We start from the raw sequence: 22,509 nt of genomic DNA on the forward strand, positions 1-22,509 counted from the left end.
GCCGTGTCTTCCTCCTCTTCCGCCGCCCCCCGCGGTGTCCACTCCCGGCTGTCTACCCAGAACGTCTTGTTCACAGGTCTCCCCACCACACTAGCAGCCCTGTCGGCCGAAGTAGCATCCTGCCTACTCTCACACCTCCTCAGGAAGCGTGTGCATCTTTGGCCAGGCGACATGGTGACAAGTACCACCTCCCCCAGCTCAGCCACACCCTCCTTCTCCTGTCACCTCTGACTTGCCCCAGCGGAAGGCGCTTGGCCGACCCATTAGCTCATACACGTTCAGACCAGGCGCCCAGGTTCCCGACCTCGTGGAGCGACAGGAGCTTCTGGCATTTTCCACTTGATGATGGATTCCCTGGAGGACTCTCAACTTTGGGGAGAAAAAGCAAGATCCAGTTTTCAGGATCAAAATGCCACCTCCTCTGTCTCTGAAGAGACTTCCTTTCAGTCTGTGTGGTTGTGCGTAAGGAGCGGTGGATGGTGTTGACTTTGGGGACATCGCTGAACGTGCGCGGAAGGCAGGGGCTCGCCGTGCAGCAGGTGGCCCTCTCAAGTCAGGAGGTGGGGTGCTTAGCAACACTCGTTCTTTGTCAGGGACCTAGGTAGCCGATTCTAGTATTTGGCAACTGACAACACGTGGTTACAGTTGTGACCACCTTCAGAGATGGATGGGCCCCCTCCGCGTCCCCTTTGGTTCGATGTCAAAACCGATGATGCCTTATGCTCACCAGGAAGGCATGATAGGCTTAGTACTTACATAGTTGAGGGCTCCGGGGAGAGCAGGACAAGCCTGTCAAGCAGGTCCAAAAGGACTTGGCAGATAGAGGGAGGGAGGCTGGCCTGGGTTTCCATGGCAGTTGGGTGATGGAGCCATGGTGACAGTTCCCACAAGGGTCAGGCCCCGGGGAGTCGGAGTCCCCTCCTGGCTCCAAAGAAGGAACACAAAGGCTTTGTCACCATTTTCCCCAGATGTGGGGTACAAGGGGTCGAGGGAAGGGGTGAAGCTTAAAAGCCGTCAGCCGTCAGAAGGCAAATGGGGCCGGAGACGTGATTGTCGTTATGTGGATGTTAGAGACAACAAGGACGATGCTGAGCTCCAGAGTGGTCACCGTGGAAGGCTGGGTCTGGTCCTCCAAGAGGCAGAAACCAAGACGGGATTCACTGTGCATCTTCAGGGAAAAATGCCTATGGGAGGAGAAAATAAGGAGGGGCCCAGGGAAGCTGGAAGAACGCTCAGACTGTGGTGCAGGTTCGATCCTCAACAAAGGACCCAAGAAGAGAAGGTTTGGTGGAAATATCCCAGACCGCCACATAGTCTAAAAAAAGTGGCAGCAAAGACTACTTGTGCCCAGGTCGGCCATTCAGAGGAGTCCCTGCTAGGAAGGGGTCTTTCCGCCTGTCTCCGCTGTAGCCATGTCTGAGCTGGGAGCAGCCTGTGGGAGGCCTGGCCTGACAGAAGGGATCTGGGCCCCTGGTCAGTGGTCCTTCATGTACCCAGAGGGTGCGAGGCACCTTCTCCTGGCCACCACCTACACGCACCTCGTCTTATGGCTCTTCCCTTCACTTGGATGGTGGCGTTCTTTTCAGAGTAATTTCTTCACAGAATAGGGTTGAAGCAAGGAAAGGAAAAAGCAGTTTGATAAATGTTTAAGACTCTTTACTCTTTGTTTCATAATTCTTTTTTTTTTTTTTAATGTTTATTTAGTTTTGAGAGACAGAGAGACAGAGTGCAAGCGGGAGAGGGGCAGAGAGAGAGAGGGAGACCACAGAATCCGAAGCAGGCTCCAGGCTCTGAGCTGTCAGCACAGAGCCCGACGCGGGGCCGGAACTCACGAACCGCGAGATCATGACCTGAGCCGAAGTGGGACGCTTAACCGACTGAGCCACCCAGGCGCCCCCAATTTTTTTCATAATTTTTGTAATGTTTATTTATTTTTGAGAGATAGAGACACAGAGCGAAAAGATTCTTCACTCTTGACCAAAAACAGTGTGGGGCCAGCTCAACTATGCATCTTAGTATTTATAGGGTTGTCTCCGTGTGGATTTGGCTATTGCCAAAAAAGAAAAAAAAAATGCACGTCAATGATAATAGGTGTTATCCTTAAAGGTATTCCAAGGAATATGCCACCTAATCTGAAGGCCACCCCAAGGAACATTCCAGATACATTTTAAACGATGGTGACAGTCTAAGAAGAAATGCACAGCCTTCCAAGGTGCCTTGCTGAGACAGGCCATTCTCAGTATATATAGGATTTCAAGGGTAATAGCGAAACACAGAAATAGCTCTGCTTTATGTCTTCATTTCCTCTGGGTGTGTGCACAACCAGATGGGTACATGCGAAGATTATTCACTATGAGGCTGATGAGCGGGACTGTTCCAAGGCTCTGTGCTTAATTTTGTATTTGTATTATAAATACAAAATATATATTGTAATATATATACATATATGACATATATGTATATATACATATATGACATATATTACATATATGTATATATACATATATTACATGTGTGTGTGTGTGTGTGTGTGTGTATATATATATATATATATATATATATATTTTTTTTTTTTTTTTTTTCCTTGAAGGGACATTGCACATTTCATAACTCTTAGGACCCACAAACCCTTCATGCACCCGGGTGAGCATATTTGTGCATGCACACCCCATGGGGTTTTGTGTGTTTCTAATGGTTTCTCTTCTTCCAGCCTCACACTTGGGTACATATGGTTCTCCATATAGGGGGCGGGGCGGGGGGGGATGCTCTCCTTCACTCATGTTTCTAAATGTCTTTGGATTGTCTAATAAGAAGAAGTTAAAGGGTATTTCTGGAGAAAAAAAAAAAAAACCTGGTGAGACAAATCTCTGCACCCAAGAGACGGGTGGAGGAAGGATATTTTCTTTCCCTCCCAGGGGCTCAACCTTGTGAAGTTTCCCGTTGCAGATTTGGGGAAAGGATCTCTTCCTGTAAACCACTAGAGGGCATCAGCGTGCAGACAATGTCCGGATGTGGGCAGGGTGCTGAGCTCCAGGGAGTATGGAGTAAGGCGACTGTCACATCGCTGTAGTCACCAAGTCCCTTTTACTTTTCAGCACCCATCTTCCTCCACTCAGGATGCTTCTTCCTGGCTCTGAATCATCCTGGTATCTCCTCCATACTTCCGCCTCCCCGGGAGAGGCCACGCCATGCCCCTGCTCCAGGTTCTTTGCTGTCGGGGTTATCATCTCTGTGGAGGAGGGTTAACAGACACCCGCTGTCTTCAACAGCGTAGACCAGGGAGACATAAGGGGCCGTGGAGGGAACCGTGAACTGGACCCAAGTCCCATATCTGTCACTGGCTGTGTGATCCTGAGAAAATTTCCATGGGCTTATCTGTACAAGGAGAGGGAGTGTTCTTTAAAGTTCTATAGGTCTAGGGACACCTGGATGGCTCAGTCGGTTAAGCATCCCACTTCGGCTCAGGTCATGATCTCATGGTTCGTGGGTTTGAGCCCCGTGTTGGGCTCAGTGCTGACAGCTCAGAGCCTGGAGCCTGCTTCGGATTCTGTGTCTCCCTCTCTCTCGGCCCCTCCCCCACTTGTGCTCTCTCTCTCTCTCTCTCTCTCTCTCTCTCTCTCTGTCTCTCTCCCTCAAAAATAAATAAAATGTAAAAAAAAAAAATTTAAAGCTCTATAGGTCTGTAAGAACAGGACCGGGTGAAGGAACACATCCTTATTTGAAGACAAAAGCCTAGTTCTTTCCTGTCATTCACCAGGCAGGCAATCAGAGCGAGCGGTGAAGGAGTCTCATTCCAAAATTCTAAAACCAGCTTCCTTAATGTTGCTTGCAAACTCCTAATGAATAAAATCCAAAACTAGGGACGTCTTTGGGCTTCCTGGCCAACACGTAAGGATCTTAGAAGTCATCTCTCCCGTCCACACAACAAGAGAAAAGATGGACAAGCCAAAAATCAACTTTCTTAGCTCCATCAGAATATTGCTATCAAAGAGCAAACAGTTGCCCCCAGAATGGATGCCCCCAGCCGTGCAGAGAATCACAACTCTTGGGGTTGACTCAGGAGAAGAAAACTCTTCAGGAACCAGTACCAGGTCCCTTTCACCCATCGTCGTGTCTGATGTGCGGCAAAACACGACACTGAGAGAGACACTGAAAGACAGACAAAACAAAACAAGGACAGCCCACAGGTCGGAGAGGAAGGAAGGCGGCCTTGGACGGACTCATCGATGAACTGGACACAGCCGAGGAAAGAATCCGTGAGCTTGAAGACGTCGATAGAAACTTCCAAAACTCAACTGCAGGATTCATGCTGTCACCTCGTTGACTGTTCGACCACCATCCCCAAAGCCACCACTCTGCTCCTAAAACCCTGGGACGCACGAAGTCACAGTTCTGGCCCGTAATGTGTATAGCATGGCCAACCCTTGTTACGGTATCTCTGTGTAGAAGACAAAAGGCCTATGAAAAGTACGGCGTGGGGAACTTCCGTCCATAATAGCGGAATAACCATTCTGTGGTGACACGTGGTGACTTCGCTCATCCTGGTGAGCCTTGTTTAATGCCCTGAGTTGCCGAAACTAGTGTAGCACTGGGTGTCCATTATACTTTAGTGAGGGGCAGGGTATGAATTTATAACTCGGCAGTTTTAGCAATGGACTTTGGAGTTGAATTCATAGATCCATACCTTGAACGGGCTCCTGCATTCTCTCTGTTCTGGGGGTGGTGGTGTTGGGGGTGGGGGACATGAAGGGTGGCACGAGTGAGAATTTCAGGGGAAAGAGGGCTGACCCAGGCTCTGGGTAACCTTACAGGTCTCATTGAATTGGGCTTGAAGCTGCTTCTACCTTCTTTCACTCTCTGCCCGGATTCTCTACTTTTCAAAAGATAGCTCGTCCGAAACCGTGGCAGGGGGGCCAGTGAGGCCTCGGAGGCGATGTTTCTTCATGGAAGAAACTGGGAAGTCTTTTATTCTGTTTCCAAGGGAGCGTGGTGTGAAGCTTGGGGAAAAGTGGGAGCCGAGAGCTCGGGAGACATGGCCTTCTTGCTTTCCCTCTGAGGACATTGTCGTCTTGGGGTCTCCCGACCGTCTTCCCTTCCCCTGTTCCATTTCTTTCTCTGTGTGTTTGTTCATCACCTCTGCTGTGAACAACCTCCTAAAAGGGCCACCTTCCCTCCTCAATCCTACCCTCCCTCCCGAACTGTTTGCATCCTGCCTAAGATGCCTCAGTCGCACCCTTTTGAAAGTGACCTTCAAGGCTGTCTCTGATCTAGATATCTTGCGGCACCTGTCTGAACCTTTGCTTCCACACCAGCCACCACGTTCTGGCAACGCTGAGCCGTTTGCAGTCACCCAAAACCCAAGGCACTGGGGCACCTGGGTGGCTCGGTCGGTTGAGTGTCTGACTCTTGATTTCGGCTCCGATCGTGATCTCGTGGTTCGTGAGATGGAATCCCAAGATGGGCTCTGTGCTCTGACAGTGCTGAAATTCTCTCTCTCTCTCTCTCTCTCTCTCTCTCATAATAAATAAATAAACTTTAAGCAAAACCAAATGAAAGCATCTTCCTGCACAGGCTGTTCCTTCTGTCTGCCCTGGAAAGAACTCTCCCCACTCTTTGGGCTGAGTCCTCAACATCATGTGTTCAAATTTAACTCAAGCATCACCACCAGGAAGTCCTCCCGGAGAATCCAGTCCAGATTAGCACGCCTCTCCTGGGTCCTCTGGTAACGCAGGTGCACCTCTTACCACTTACTCTGGACTGTAACTGCCTCCCTAGTGCCTGGAGGTCAAAGACTGTGTTCCTCTCTCCAATCTATTGTCTCGGACAGTCTATGGAACACGGTTGGTTACATGAGTACAAGTACAGCTGAGTTGAAAGGATGTAACATTTCAAAAATAAGTTGTAAAAAGAAGGCAAATGTGGATCGTAAGGGGGAAGAAAAGAAGAGGTAAAGAGAAAGGGAGTAGCAAAAAAAAAAAATTGATGATCTGTCTTAAACATAAAAATTGGCTAAGTTAATGTTTCAGTCCTGATTCGGATGATTAAGGAAGAACCGCTTAAGAAACGCCTTTTGACAAGCAGGTTGGAAAAACCTTACAGATAACAATCAGGAGAGCTAAAATGGAATATGCCTCTCAAAATGCTAAATCCACTCATTGAGGCTGAATGCAAAGAAACCCAAAACGGTGGAAAGCATAGGAAAAGATGGCAGAAGAAAGATCAACCATACGGGTCTTTTCAATAAAAGCAAACGGAACAAGGTTCTTTACCAAGAGACAGACAGATGGGGTCGGAACCTCAAACCTCTGTGTATACTGTTTGCCTTTTACAAACCTGAAATAAGACAATCTGCACAGGCTCAGATAAGAGCGTGGGCAAAAGATACGGCTGTCATATTTTATTCTTACTTTTTATTGTTTTTAATGTGTGTTGATTTATTTTGAGAGCGTGAGCAGGGGAGGGGCAGAGAGCGAGGGAGAGACAATCCCAAGCAGGTTTCAGCACCATCAGCCCAGAGCCCGATGTGGGGTGCGATCTCATGACTAACCGTGAGATCATGACCTGAGCCGAAACCAGGAGTTGGACACTTAACCGACTGAGCCATCCAGGCGTCCCCATGACTGTAATATTTTATAAAAGGCAAAATGAGGAACATGGAGGTTATCATATTAGCGGAATACAAAAATCCAAGGTCAAAGACATTATATGAGACAAAGATTTTTTGCCTTACTTTTATTTATTTTTTTTTTTTTCAACGTTTATTTATTTTTGGGACAGAGAGAGACAGAGCATGAACGGGGGAGGGGCAGAGAGAGAGGGAGACACAGAATCGGAAACAGGCTCCAGGCTCTGAGCCATCAGCCCAGAGCCCGACGCGGGGCTCGAACTCACGGACCGCGAGATCGTGACCTGGCTGAAGTCGGAGGCTTAACTGACTGCGCCACCCAGGCGCCCCACTTTTAAATTAGCTTTAATTTTTTAATGAAAAAGGTTAGGGATGTGCATAGGCTAACTTTTTTTTTTTTTTAATTCTCAAAAGATAAAACAAATGTGTCAGTGCCTTACTCCTTCCCTCTTATCCCATATTCTAAAGGCAACGTTATTCAACTCTTTTAGCTGTTTCTTAGTTGCAGTTCAATGTTAAAATTCGTGGACACAAACTGACCTCATTTGATCAGTTTATTTATTTTTGATGGTTTAAAAAATATGTGTTTATTTTTATTTTATTTATTTTTAATTAAACTTTTCATTTATTTATTTATTTATTTATTTATTTTAATTTATTTTTTTCCCAACATTAATTTATTTTTGAGAGACAGAGCATGAGCAGGGGAGGGGCAGAGAGAAAGGGAGACACAGAATCCAAAGCCGGCCTAACATGGGGCTCGAACTCATGGACCGTGAAATCATGACCTGAGCCGAAGTTGGATGCTCAACCGACTGAGCCACCCAGGAATCCCAACATTTATTTATTTTTCAGAGACTAAGAGAGACAGAGGGCAGCAGAGGAGGGTCAGAGAGAGAGAGGGAGACACAGAATCCGAAGCAGGCTCCAGGCTCTGAGCTGTCAGCACAGAGCCTGATGCGGGGCTCAAACCCACAGACCTTGAGATCATGACCTGAGCCCAAGTACAGAGTCCGACGCTTAACTGCCTCAGCCACCCAGGTGCCCCTGCAAGAATTTTAGAACACAATCGAGGTTTCGATATAAGAAAATCAAGAAGCTGTAGAAATAGGCGAAGAACCAACCACGTCTGTTACAGGGTTTGTTATTATTACCACTATGCGAATAGTGTTACCTTTCCAACCAGTGATACGAGTATTTTCTTTCTGGTGCATCGTTTGTTTTTCCTGGAGTCACACTTGCCTCGTTATTTTTCATTTGCTTAGTTGTTTGTTTGTTTTTCTTGAACTTGTGGCTTTTTCCATAATTACTAAGCTCCGCAAAAACATCTCTCAACATTATTTCCATGTTACATCTGTCGGATAACCTGTCATTGCAAACCTCTTTGAGGAGACATCCCCACTCGGGCTACCCATCCTGCCCCAGTAGCTCTAGGCTTGAGTCATCTGACCACCTGGACTTACCTTTGTTGCCGTCCGGAACTCCCTTCATCCACTCTGCCCACTCTCCTGAATTCTCTTTCATTTTCTTGAATTACTAGATAATTGTGTTGGGACAGATCCTTAATTACCTTCCAGAAGGAAAAAAAAAAGGGGGGGGTGCGGATGAAAATGTATGATAGCCATTTTGTTTTTGTTTTTGTTTGTGTTTTTAGACTTCTGCATTTCCATCCTAACACTTGATTGAAAATCTTGCCAGTCTAGCGTTCTGGGTTGGAATAGATTTCTGTCGGATCTGGGGTCTTTGCCTCATTACCGTCTGGCTCCTGCTTTGGGAAAGTCCAACACCATTCTAATTACTCATCCTTTGCGGGCGACCAGTTTCCCATCCCACCTTGGGCATTTTTAGGATCCTGTCTTTATCCCCGTGCTCTGAAATTTCACCACTGTGTGAATTGGCGAGCAGATTTTATCACCCGTTGTGCTGCACATCTGGCCAGAGGTAATCTGGAATCTCTAATCCCTCCCTTCTGGGGAGGTTAATTTCATTGTTCGCTTGATAATATCTTCCCGTACATTTTCTTGATTTTTGATTTTGGGAACTGTAATATAATTAGGACTTGGAATCTTTCTCCTTGTCTGCTTTTTTTTTTTCTTTTAATTGAAGTATAATTAACATAAAATGTTAAATTACTTTCAGGTGCATAGCATATTGACTCCGTGATTCTGTACTTGTGGCCTACCAAAGAGAAGTGTCATCATCATGCGACCCTATTACAAGATTATCGACTATATTCCTCTCTGCTGTGCCTTTCATCCCCGTGACATATTGACTCTCTAACTGGAAGTTTGTACCTCTTAATCCCCCTCTATCTGTTTGTGGCCTCTCGTCTATTTCTTTATCATTTTGTTGCTACTTCTTGAAGACTTTCCACCTTTGTTTTCCAGACTGTCTGCTGGACGTTTCATGATGGTTTTCACATTTTTACTTTTACTTATTTTTTAATTTATGGTTAAGTTGTTATAAAATTTTATTTGAGAGAGAGAGAGAGCGCATGCATGCTTGAGAAAGGAGGAGGGGCAGAGGGAGAGAGAGAGAGAGAGAGAGAGAGAGAGAGAGAGAGAGAGAATCCCAAGTAGGCTCCACACTCAGCTCAATGCGGGGCCCGATCCCACGAACCAGGAGATCATGACCTGAGCCAAAACCAAGAGTCGGATGCTTAACCAACGGAGCCGCCCAGGTGCTCCATTTTAGTGAGGAATTCTAAACAGAATTTGGGCTGGGTGGAGTAAATGATTAAAAAGTAACAAGCATTGTTTATACAGTCTTTTCGTCTCTGAATTTCCTCACCTCTGGTGATAAGGATGTCTCTTTACTTCCTGGTACAGTAAGGACACCTTTCACATGGGAGACTTATTTCCTGCTTTCACAGGGACAGAGGAGGGTCTGAGTGTCCTTCCTGCACAGGCTGTCTCGTAAGTAACTTTTATTTAGAATAATCAGCATGGCAAAGTGCCCTTGGCCCTTACCTTATCTGTGTAGGGTGGTGCTGGGTAGGGTGGGGGATGCTGGATGTAATTGCTTCTCCCAGAAACTTTGAAATAATCACCTGATTGTCAGCCTTACCCCACCTCTGGCTTCTTTGGTATTTGCTCTCTCCAGTTCCTGAGGTTTTCCAACACTCAGCCAGGCAATACTGACGTACTTCTCCTCAGTTTCCCCCGCAACCCCCTGCTATAGGGGGCATGGACCTTTCTGTCGTTGCTAAGTCAGTTGGCAGTCATTCATTCACACTCCTGTTCCATAGAAGTGATATTGTTTAGGGCTGTAGAAATCTGGCGCCATCAAAGGTAGAATTTACCTTTCAGTTTCTCCTTGTTCTTTGCAATGGTTTTGAGAAGAAACAGAAAACAAACCACCTTTTTTTCCCTATGACTTGAAAACCAGACGCCTCAGTTTGTTTTGATAAACGTTACAGTTCACAGTAAATATGTAACTGACACAAACTTTTATCCGGGCAGTGAGATGGCATGGAAACATACACAAGCGAAACATTGGATGTTCTCAGGGAAATTGACAGAATTAGAAAGGTAGCAAGGAAGTTGTGACACTTCTTTAAACCTTTGACAGATCAAAAGGCACAAGATAGGGAGGCTAGAGATCTGAATAATGTAATTGATCGGTTTGATTTTAAAGATAGGTTTCCAAGTCTGTGCTTCACAGAGAATAAAAAGAAACAAAACACAAACCTCCGTCACAGATCCAAGAACATGTGAGAATGTGTTTCGGGAGGCACTTGGCATTTCAGATCGGTAAGCCAGGGGTAGATTATTCAACAAATGTGTTGGGGAAACTGGCAACTGATAAAATAAAAATGCAATCTTTTTTTGAAAAGGAGGGGAAAGAAAAAAAAATTTTTTAATGTAATGTGACTTGTTGACAGAGGGGAGAAGTGGGTCTGGTGAGCGTCTCACCAGTTTTTTGCCTTATTTTGTTATCCCTGTCCTTCAGGGTATGGTGCATGGCCTACACTGGTGACGCATCTGTGATATTTCTAATTTCCTTTTTATGGAAGAGAGTCTTTTCGTTGAAGTAGGCAATGGTTTTCTTTCAAGGTAGATGTCCTTAAACCTTGGTATGCATTAGAGTTTCCTGGACGGGCTTGTTAAAATGCAGATTCCTGGCACCATTTCCGGGAATTCTAATGAACTTGGACCCCATGGCCACAGGGCATCTGTGTTTTTCACAAGCAACCCACCTGACTCAACCCCATCGTTTGAGAAACACTCCTTTACAGGGTCGAAGTACTTGAAACCAACCAGATGACATTGAGTCCATCAGGGAAAAGATCCTTGCAGGATAGGAAACAGGGGACCAAGGGGCTGGATTTTCCTGGAAGAACTACAGGTCAGATGGGGAGATACCTCCTCTACATGGTTGGGGGAAATGCCATGGAAACATGTCTGGATGCAGCCTGACACGGGATCGCTGTATCCTAGTGTTCTAATGCTTATTCTTTAGTTTTAACTGTCCTCGGCTGGAAGGCACACATTTGTGTTTCACATTTTGACATTCCTGATACCAGGATGTATCTTACAGGCAACAGTGTCTTCAAGTTGTAACTGACTCCTTTTTTCTTTTTGTAAGCGACGCATAAAATAATAGTGTGCCTTGGTGGCTTGGATTCATAAAATAGGGTTATGTGTGTGTTAGATTTTACCTAGTTGTACTTTTTTTTAAGCTTATTTATTTATTTTGAGAGAGAGAGAGAGAGAGAGAGAGAGAGAGAGAGGGAAAACCCATGGGTCCACATTGTCAGTGCAGAGCCTGACACGGGTTTCGATCTCGTGAATGGTGAGATCGTGACCTGAGCTGAAATCAAGAGGTGGATGCTCAACTCATTGAGCCACCCAGGCACCCCTCAATTTAACTTTTTAACAAACTGCCGAAATGTTTTCTAAGTGGTCCTACCCTTACACAATCCCACTAGCAGTGCATTAGGGTTTCAACACTTAGTGTGGTCAGTCTTTGGGATTTTGACTATTCTTGTAGATGTTAATTGTATCTCATTTTAGTTTTAACTTGCAGTTCCCCCAGTGATGAATTGTGTTGAGCATATTTGTATGAGTTTATGAACCATCCGTGTATCTTCTTTTTTTTTTTTTTTAATTTTTTTTTTCAACGTATTTATTTATTTTTGGGACAGAGAGAGACAGAGCATGAGCGGGGGAGGGGCAGAGAGAGGGAGACACAGAATCGGAAACAGGCTCCAGGCTCCGAGCCATCAGCCCAGAGCCTGACGCGGGGCTCGAACTCACGGACCGCGAGATCGTGACCTGGCTGAAGTCGGACGCTCAACCGACTGCGCCACCCAGGCGCCCCAGCCGTGTATCTTCTTTGATGCATTATCTATTTCATTCTTTTGCCCATTTTTAATTGGGTTGTTTGATTATTGAATTATAGGCGTTCTTTACGTTCTGGATAGAAATCCTTTTTCAGATATGTATTTTGCCAGTATTTTCTCTCATTCTGTGATTTTTTTAAACTTTGTAAGCAGTGTCATCTCAGAGACATTTTAATGTTTGATGAAGTCCAATTTATTAATTTTTTGATCTAATGGATTATGTGCTTTTGATGTCTTAACTTAAGAAATCTCACTAAGCCAAAGTCATAAGATTTTCTGCTATGTTCTCTTCTTTTTTTTTTTTTTTTTTTGCTATGTTTTCTTCTAAAGCTTTTATAGTTTCAGCTCTTAAATTTAGAATTATAATCCATTTTTAGTTGGGTGTTGTTTATTGTGTGAGATAAGAATTTAATTTTATCTTTAAAAAATATATATCCCGTTGTTCCAGCATATTTGTTGAAAAATAAATCATCCTTTAAAAAAAGAACAATTACTGGGGCAGCTGGGTGGCCCAGTCAGTCGGTTAAGCATCCGCCTTCAGCTCAGGTTATGATCTCGCGGTTTGTGGGTTCGAGCCCCGCTTTGGGCTCTGTGCTGACAGCTCGGAGCCTGGAGCCTGCTTCGGATTCTGTGTCTCCCTCTCTCTCTGCCCCTCCCTTGCTTGCTCTCTCTCTCTCTCTCTCTCCTTCTCTCTCTCTCAAAAATAAATAAATATTAAAAAATACATTTTTTTTTAAAAAGATCAACTACTGTGCAAAAATATACATAGGAGAAAATTGATAATTTTGGCAAAATTTTTGAGTGTAAAGGTTTTTTAGCGCAGTTTTAGCATAGTTCATTTTTTTAGTGCAGTTCAGCGGCATTAAGTGTGTTCACTTTGTGCAAACATCACCACCCTCCGTCCCCAGAATGATTTTCATCCTCCAAAAATGAAACTCTATACCTATTACAAAATAGCCCCCCATTTCTCCTTCCCTCCTTCTCCTAAAAACCACCCATCTGCTTTTCATGGATTTGACGACTCTAGGAACCTGATTTAAGTGGAGCCATACAGTATTTGCCCTTTTGTGACTGATTTATTTCCCTCAGCATAATGTCCTCAAGTTTCATCCATATTGTAGCCTGTGCCCGAGTTCTCTTCCTTTTTGTGGCTGAATACCAGCCACACTTGGTTTATCCATTCATGTGAGGATGGACATTTGAGTGACTTCCACCTTTTGGCCGTTACGAGTAATGCAGTCATGAGCATAGGTCTATAAATATTTGCTGGAGTCTTTTGTACCCAAAATAGGATTGCTGGATCCTATGGTAGTTCCATTTTTAATTTTCTGAGGAACCGTGATCCTCTTTTCCACAGTGGCTGTGCCATTTTGTATTCCCATCAGCGATGCACGAGGGTTCCAATTTCTCTGCATCCGCACCGACACTTCTTACGCTCTGTTTTTTAAAATGATAGCCATCTTGGTGGATGTGTTCTTTAAAAAACAACATTCTTTTGATTCCCTCCTTTTTTTTTTTTAAAGTATTTATTTATCTTGAGAAAGAGAGAGAGAGAGAGAGAGAGAGAGAGAGAGGATGAGCGGGGGAGGGGCAGACAGAAAGGGAGAGAGAGAATCCCAAGCAGGCTCCCCACTGTCATCACAGAGCCCAACGCGGGGCTCGATCTCACGAACCGCGAGATCTCTACCCCAGCAGAAATCAAGAGTCAGATGCTTAACCGACTGAACCGCCCAGGCGTTCCTTCCTTCCTTTTTAAAATGTTTTCTTGTGTGGCTTTCAGAACCCCACGTGGCCACGTATTTCTTCCCAGAACGCTGGCCATTCATCCATAGTCCCATCTGCGGTATTCTCCCCTCCCTCCCACTCTAACACGTCAGCCTTCCTCTCTTCCCTAGCCTCATACCCTAGACAGTTTTAAAAAATTAAAACCCATCTTATTAATTCTGATACACACCCTGAATTTACCTGCCTTAAAAAATCTCCAGTCCTGACGGTGACCCCAAGTTCCAGATTTGAATATACAACTGCCCAGTCGATACTTCCACTTTCGTACCTGCTAGGCTTCTGAGACGTAAAATCTCCACAGCACAGTCCTTATTCTCACCCCACTTTTGCCGATCCTGCTGTGCCTTCCCCTCAATAAATGGGAACATCATTCGCCCATTTGCTCAGGACACATACCCTGAATTCTCTTTTGCTCATTCCTTTCCCTCCTACTTTCCTCTCGTTCAACAGGAAGGCCTGATGATCTGCTTCCAAAATAGACTCTGAGCCCGGCCACCCCACACACCCCACGCCGCTGACGTCTTAGTCCCGGCCATGCGAGTGTCCCGCACAGACCTGTGGCCTCTTCTTCATCGGTGTCCCTACCGCTGTCCTCTCTTCTCCCCACGGTCAACACTTCACACACGGAAGTCAGAGCGGTCCTCTGAAGGCATTGGCCAACGATGCCGCCCTCGTCCCGTCCCCAGTCCCCCTGTGGCTTCCCTTAACCCAGAGTCCTGACTGTGGCCCCCAAGGCCCACTGGAGCTCAGCGTCGGCCACTTCTCTTATCTTGTGTCACTCCTGCTCTTGACCTGTGGCCACACTGGCATCCTTGTCGCTCCTTGGCACTTGTCGGCTCCTTTCCCGGTGCGCTATCTCCCTAAACATCTGCGTGACCTCCCCCATCACTTTAGGTCTCTGAACAAACTCCATTTCCTCAAAGAGATTTTCTTCCTGACTCTCCCTCAAGAATAGGCACCGTGTCCCATCACACACAAGCGTTTTATTTTTGCTTTATTTCCCATCCCAGGTCTTATCACTTGCTGGCTAATCATCGTGTCATTATTTGGCTATTTATTTTCTCCCGGTCCTGCCTCTGGACAATGCAGACGCTGTCTTTGTGGTTTACTTCTCCATTCTCCAACATCTAGAACAGCACCTGGCCCCTGAGGATTTTATATCATCTTTTTAAAAATAATCTCTTCCGTGAAACAACAACTCTTGTGACATGTTAATAACAGATTTCCAGGGGCGCCCGGGTGGCTCAGTCAGTTGAGCGTCCGACTCTTGATCTCGGCTCAGGTCATGATCTCACGGCTCGTGGGTTCGAGTCCCGCATCAGACTCCATGCTGGCGGTGTGGAGTCTGCTTGGGATTCTTTCTCTCTCACCCTCTCCCTCTCTGCACCCCTCCCCCCCCCCGCCCTGCCCCACTCACGCACGCCCTCTCTCAAAACAAACGTTCAAAACATAATAAAAGACTTCCCTCTCTTTTTTTAATGGAGAGCTTTGGCTTTCTGAGAACACATTCAGTAACAATCAAGTGTAATGTCAGTAGAAACCCAGTGTCCTGACGTTCTCTGTGAACACTTAGGAAATTTCCCCGAGCACATTACTGGGTCCTGCCTTCCCGCTGGAAGTCATCAACAGGGCAGCCCCCGGTATCCAAGCCTCTGCCTTGATCTGATCTAGGGCACAGCATCTGTGCCCTGCAGTAAGAGATGGGAGAAGTCCCAGGAGTGTTCCTAAATCGGGAGACTGCCTTCATTATCATGCATCCCCAGTAAATCCTAAGCATGACTTATGAGACTCCTTTTAGGATGATTAAAAGAAAGAAAGAAACTAATGAGAAGATCACACACTTCATTTGTAGCAAACATTTCGGGCAGTTTTCTTCCACGATGTTTAGAAAGGGAGCCCAGGGGAATGAAACGGGCCTCTGCATCTTGGTACCCCGAGTCAGAAAACGCAAGGGGCCGTATATCTTAAAGATGACTGCGGGGTGTCCAGTCAAGCTGAAATAGAGAAATAAATGGTCTGTGCTGGTTGTCTGTGTGTGTGTGTGTGTGTGTGTGTGTGTGTGTATGTGTGTGCAAGGTGGGTGGAGAGTGGATGTTACAGAATAGTGAGAATAAAGGTAGGCAGTGCCCAGGTAGTAAAATCTATGAGAATGTTCCACTGGAAACCACCGAAGGGTTTTTAGCCAGGCTCTGATTTAATGAGACTTGCATTTGGGGAAGATGTCTCCAGGTGCAGCCTGGAGAACAGGGTAGAGGGCACACCACAGATGTCAAGGCCGGTGACGAGGCCACCGTAGTGATTCAGCGGAGAAAGAAGGGTGATGATATGGACAGAGAGGGGCCAAGGAACGTGGTAGAAACCACGTTGTGTCTTGAGATTCGAAGGTGCAAAATGACATCTTTAGAGGAGTCTAGTGTCCCTAGGGTAGCGCACCGATCTCCGTTGGACAGACGGACAGAGACGTGGAATTACAGCCTAATTTACTTCTGCAAACTTGAGGTCTTTCCCAAAGGACTAAGGCCCCTTCTCTGCTTGTCTTTCTCTGTATTTCTGTTGATACGGACAGGCCTGTATGGCTCCATGAGGGACGCGACCTATAAAGAAAGCTTTCAGTGTGGGATATTGAGTTATACAACCCTACTCAGCGTCAGTCAGCGGGGGTTGGATGCCTTCCAGGAGAATCCTGCATGACCCCTCCAAGCAGAGCAATGCCCATCCTGGAAATGACAAAAAAAAAAAAAAGTTAGACACAGACGGGTCACACACAATGGCAGAAGCCTGGCCACAAGCCTACCATAGCACTCCTCCTTCAGAAGTACCACTCAAGCCCATTCTTCTGCAGGGTCAGAGCCTGGACCTTGCCTGGGCCTCCTTCTGGGCTGTGATTTCCTGCCCACTAGTCTTTCCCGGCATGTGCCCTGCTGGAATAAATTGTCCCAAACCCACACACCAGAGACTGCTGAGTTTTTTTTTTTTTTTTCTTTTCCAAAGCAGAACTTCTTACCAGATAGCAGCCCCCTCTGTGGTTATGTTCCGTCTGCCAACGCCTCTCCTTCAAAGTCTTTCTCCGCTAGGCTCTAGATCCTGTGTCACCCCCAGGCTCTCCTTCCAGATGGTTTCTGGTTGGGTTCAGCCAACGGGAAGTATCAGCAGGAGACTGAGTGGAGGAGAGAGGTCAGGATACGTGTCCCTCTCTTCCTCCCGGCTTGGATGCTTCATCTTCGACTTCCCTCCTTAAACGTAGCCCCCCCACCAGGTGCCCCTCCTCCTCTCCATCAACATCTTTCCACTTCAAGTTGCTTCAGCCCCCAGGGGTGACCACAGCTTCCTTCCGGTGCTGGTCTCTGGGTAATCCCTCCTCCCTCGTCTGTGCCCTGCGCCCAGCCCGCCTCTCTGGTCAGCGGTCTGCTCACACACGTCTCTTCCTTCGAACCATCTACCATGGATCTGGTTTGCTGAGACTCTGACATTAGCACAGTTTCTGGTAAATTGTGCCCTGCCATCTGCATTATTTCATGGTGTCCCCCGCCATGGTGGACATCCGCAACTTGAACACGATGGGTTAGCCCTCTCGTTCATGTTCCGACCACGGGCACTCGCTTATAAGAGTTTTTCTTGGGGCGCCTGAGAAGCTCAGTTGGTTAAAGCTTCTGACTTCTGCTCAAGTCATGATCTCACGGTTCGTGGGTTCAAGCCCCAAGTCAGGCTCCGCATTGACAGCACGGAGTCTGCTTAGGATTTTCTCTCTCTCTGCCCTTGCGTGTGCTCTGTCTCTTTCTCTCAAAATAAATAAACGTAAAAAAAGAGTGTGCTTATCCCTTAAAACACACACACACACACACACACACACACACACACACACAAGCACATTTTGGGATTCCACAGCACTTTTGCCCCTTTTCCGTGGCATAGAAAGGTTGGCCTTAAGGAAGTGTTCGTAGCTCCCGTTTGGAATCTGAGTGGAATCATCAGTGACCTCTGAGGTCCTATTTTTATATTCCTCTACCACGTGTCCAAAGGTCTCACATCCACGGGGAGGATTTGGGTGTGTTGGAGGGTGGGGATTTAATTCAAGACCACGTGAGGTGGCACCTGATTCTGAACTATTCGGGACAGGATCACAGGATGGATTTTACAGAGCTGAAATCTCGAACAAGGATTTTAAGACAGTTTGCTGTGCGGTGAGTGATGTGAACCACCCCACCCCCCACCCCCATCTACATTATCCTCAGTAACATCATCCTGGCTCAGTAGGGTTCTTGAGAGAAGGAGTTACTTTAAAGCTATGGAAAGACGTATGAAGATTCTTACCTTGTTCAACGTGGTGAGGACAGAGACAACATTCAAGGTCAAAAACAACTTGGAAACAGTGGAGGGGACGTCCCTGAGAATTAGCACAAATTGTGGGGCGCACTCTAGAGTTTCATGGGCTGTGGAATCGATAGGGGTAGACACAAATTATACAAGAGTATCCCATCCAACACCAGAGATCCTCAGTGAGCAGCACTGTAGTGCTGTCACTACAGCACTACAGCACTACTACAGTGAGCAGCTGTCTCAGTGAGCAGCACTGTAGCATTGAGCAAGTTCTACAGACCAAACATCCAAATGCCATCTGCTCAGTGACATAACCCTACAGCTCCTGATAACCTAGATGGGTGCATGCACGTGTGTTTAGATTCACCAACCATGTGAAATATCTACTGAATGAATGAGTCCCTGATTCATTCTCTCCCTGCCTGACCTTGTTCCTCCAAGCAATACTATGTTCCAACTTCACTGAGTCTCCCACACCTGTCTTCTTCTCTCCTCGGATAAATGAAGCGACCCCCTATCTTGTCTCCCTGATGGCAGGGATTTTCTCCTGCTCATCCGTCTTCCTGAAATGCAAATCTGATCAAGACTCCTTCTTGCTTGAAACTCGTCAGTGGTTCCAAATTGTCCTCAGACTCCCTAAAACTGCGTACAGGAAGGTCATTCCTGAGTTGAAATTTCCTTAACTATTCAGACTGCTCTCTTGGTACTCTTGACCCCTCACAGTGTGTTCTAGCAATGTAATAAACATTGTCAGTCACACCAGATGTTGTCTTACCTCTGGGTCTCAACAATTCTCTATTTCCCTTAGCCCAGGGGACACAGACATGCCATGTTCTCTCTTGGCTTGGGTCTTGAACAGTCTTTTTCCCCTCCGTCCATCCCTTAATTAACTCCTACCTACCTGCAGGTCTCAGCTAGATGCTACTTTATCTGTAAAATACTTCGTGGCTCCCCTGAGGTACAGGTTAGCATCTGTCTTCTGTGTCTCTTTTGCGCCCTATGTTTATTTTAGCAGAGCGTTTGATGCCTTGTATTTGTTCGGTTATTTGCATGTTCCCTTAACTGGACGGATACAGACAAGCTCTGTGAAGGTTTGCTCTTTGCATCAGTCCTGGTCTAGTCCAAAAGACAGAATCAATCCCGGCAATCCTAAGAGAAGGGGCTTCATACGAGGAATTGGGGAAATAGGTAATGGAGAGCTGACAAGGCAGAGGAGGAATACTGAGGTGGGACGGGAAGTAGCCACCACCCTTAGGGCTTGGGGATTGAAGGTAAGAGGCTGCGGGTCCTGGAGCCCCAAGGCTTTCAGGAGGGACCCTGCGGATTGGGGTACCCAGGTCTTGGAGGAGAGGCTGCTACCTGGCTGGCGGGTGCTGGTGTGTGGCCGCTCAGGGGAGGGACCCCAGAACTGGGACCCACTGGCTGGCTGCAGCCCTTCTCTCTTGGTTGCAGGGACAGATGCGGCTGGTTTGGGGACCGTGGGGAGAAAACCAGAAACTGGAATTAGAGGCCACTGTCAGGGTAAAGAGCATCCTGTGGCAAGGCTGACCAGGACAGCCGAGAACAGGAAGAAGTTGGTTTCCTCTCCTCCGGCCAGCCTCTCTCCCTCTGGCACCTGCTGTTGGGCAGAGCTTCAGGGGGCCCCCACTGGCCAAACAGGACCCTGGACCTAGAATCACAGAGGACAGGCTCAAAGCTGAGACACGACAGCTGGAGACGACATAGAGTCTAGTTCACCGTGATTGGGGCGAATGAACGGCTGAGTTCTATTCCAGAAAGTGACCGAAACAAAGCCTCCATAAAGAGAAAACTCCACAACTTCTCTCAGGGCAGATGCAGGGGAATTGGTACCAACCACACAGATTGTACAGTTTGCTACCGACCCACCATATTGTGGTTACCTGTGGAGGAAGAGCAGGTCCCGCCAAACCCAAGAAAGACACGAGGAATCAGCAGGAAACTTCCCTGCCGGAGAAGCCCGCACCGCCTTGTGAGCAGTAGGTAAGGGGATCCTGGCAAATCCGACTGAGAGCCCGGAACATGTCACCTTGCACACGACCGGAGAGAAGCCCGTTACAGACCACGCATGCGATAACCAAGTGGTTTTCAAACCGTAGCGTGCGCGTAAATCACGTCAACATGCAGATTCTGATTCAGTGAGTCGCCGATGGGGCCCGAGACTCTGCATTCCCAGCTAACTCCACCCGGCCTGCAGACACACCTGTAGAAAGACATTGGTGACCCCGGCGGGGCCATGCGTCCCTATACTCTGCAAACCCCCAAGGCTCTGACCTCATCGGCGTTCTCAAACACAGTCCGTAGCTTCCCACCCCGTCTCTCCCATTAGGCGTGCCCTCTGGGCACTACCCCACTGTCAGATGTCTACCCAGTGACCCACGGCAAGTCTGTTCACGTCACACCGGCTCCAAAGGCCTCCTTGATTCCCTAGGCAAATCAATGACTCCTCTTATCTGACCCTTCTGGAATGACCCACATTCCACGTCTTAAGCTGTCAGTGTGCACCCGTGTCCTAGTTTCCGGAGGAAGTAGGCTCTCAAAGTAGGGACCCTGTTTTCTTCCACCCGGTTTACTCATGATACCAGACGCAGAGCTTCATTAACGTTCGATGCTTGACAGCTTTCGTTGAATTAAGTGAGTTGAGAAACACACAACGCATTGGCAACAGAGCTGTGTGGGAGCAAGGGAAGAGTCTTCTCAGGTAATACCTTTCTTTGTTCCTGCTTCATCTTTCGCGGTCTTTGGGGGTCTCTCAGGGAAGTTGGCTAATGGAGGTGATGAAATTAAAGCCGATTGAAAAATCCAGACAGTTTGCTCTGTTGTGCCAATATGCGGAAGACCGAGGGGCTAGGGACGGGGAACATTCTGTTGATTAACTGAATTCTTCATTAAATGAATTGGCTACTGGGGTGCCTGGGTGGCTCAGTCGGTTAAGCGGCTGACTTTGGCTCAGGTCATGATCTCACGGTCTGTGAGTTCGAGCCCCGTGTCGGGCTCTGTGCTGACAGCTCAGAGCCTGGAGCCTGTTTCGGATTCTGTGTCTCCCTCTCTCTGACCCTCCCCCGTTCATGCTCTGTCTCTCTCTGTCTCAAAAATAAATAAACATTAAAACAAAAACTAAAAAAAAAAAAAAAAAAAGCTGCAGCCTTTGGATAAGGAAGGGCAGCCAAAAAAAAAAAAAAAATGAATTGGCTACATCTATATCTATCTATCTATCATCTATCTATCATTTATCTATCTATCTGTCTGTCTATCATCTATATATCTACCTATCTAGATATAGCCAAAATAGGTATGTAAAATATAACCTATATAAAAAATAAATTATATGATAATAAACACCAACCCACAAAGAACTAACTTCCTGAAAATTTGAGTAATTTCTTCCATTCCCTTACTCATACATTTTTTTCTTCTTTGTCCAATTTCTGGGGCAAATCTAAGCCTATATTTAAAAATAGCTGAAAAATAAAAACACGTAGCCCAAAATATAAAAGTCATTCAAATGAATTCAACCTTTGTTTTATTTAAAAAAAATTTTTTTTTTAACGTTTATTTATTTTTGAGACCGAGAGAGACAGAGCATGAACAGGGGAGGGTCAGAGAGAGGGAGACACAGAATCTGAAACAGGCTCCAGGCTCTGAGCTGTCAGCACAGAGCCCGATGCGGGGCTTGAACTCATGGACCGCGAGATCATGACCTGAGCTGAAGTCGGCCGCTCAACCTACTGAGCCACCCAGGCGCCCCTCAACCTTTGTTTTAATCACATTTAATCAGACTATTTGGGAGCCAATGCTGGCACATTAACCCAGCGCAGAGCCTGACCAGGGGCTTGAGCACATGAACCTCGAGATCATGACCTGAGCTAAAATCAAGAGTCAGACACTTAACTGATGGAACCACCCAGGCGCCTCAGTGACCGATTCTTTTATTTATTTATTTTTTTTAGTGTTTCTTATTTATTTTTGAAGGAAAGAGACAGAGCATGAGTGGGGGAAGAGCAGAGAGAGAGGGAGGCGCAGAATTCAAAGCAGGCTCCGGGCTCCGAGACATCAGCACAGAGCCCGATGCGGGGCTTGAACTCACAAACCATGAGATCATGACCTGAGCCGAAGCCGGACGCTCAACCAACAGCCACCCAGGCGCCCCGACTGATTCTTTTAAATGAGAGAAATTGGATTCTTCGAAATGGAGATTTGCTCCCAGAAAAAAATCCCATCATGAGTTATTTAAATATTACTCAATCATTACATTAAAATTATTTGTGAGCTTTTGTTAAAAAAAAAATATTGAAGGGGCACCTGGGTGGCTCAGTTGGTTAAGTGTCCAACTCTTGATTTGGGCTCAGGTCATGATCTCACGGTTTGTGAGTTGGAGCCCCTGGTTGGGCTCTGTGCTGACACTGTGGAGCCTCCTTGG

At 46.6% G+C, this 22,509-nt stretch overlaps 1 long non-coding RNA gene across 1 annotated transcript; it reads right to left on the reverse strand.

Annotated features, from left to right (window-relative positions):
- Positions 1–15,210: 15,210 nt before the first annotated feature.
- On the reverse strand, positions 15,211–18,201 carry LOC121015768 (uncharacterized). The gene is made up of 2 exons (XR_005783954.1): positions 18,066–18,201; positions 15,211–16,471 (listed from the first exon to the last, which is right to left on the reverse strand). It is a non-coding gene; the product is annotated as an uncharacterized LOC121015768 (long non-coding RNA).
- Positions 18,202–22,509: the final 4,308 nt, after the last annotated feature.

The sequence above is a fragment of the Herpailurus yagouaroundi genome, unplaced genomic scaffold, assembly GCF_014898765.1.
Source record: "Herpailurus yagouaroundi ecotype Mexico unplaced genomic scaffold, PumYag 208, whole genome shotgun sequence".
NCBI classification, from domain to species: domain Eukaryota; kingdom Metazoa; phylum Chordata; class Mammalia; order Carnivora; family Felidae; genus Herpailurus; species Herpailurus yagouaroundi.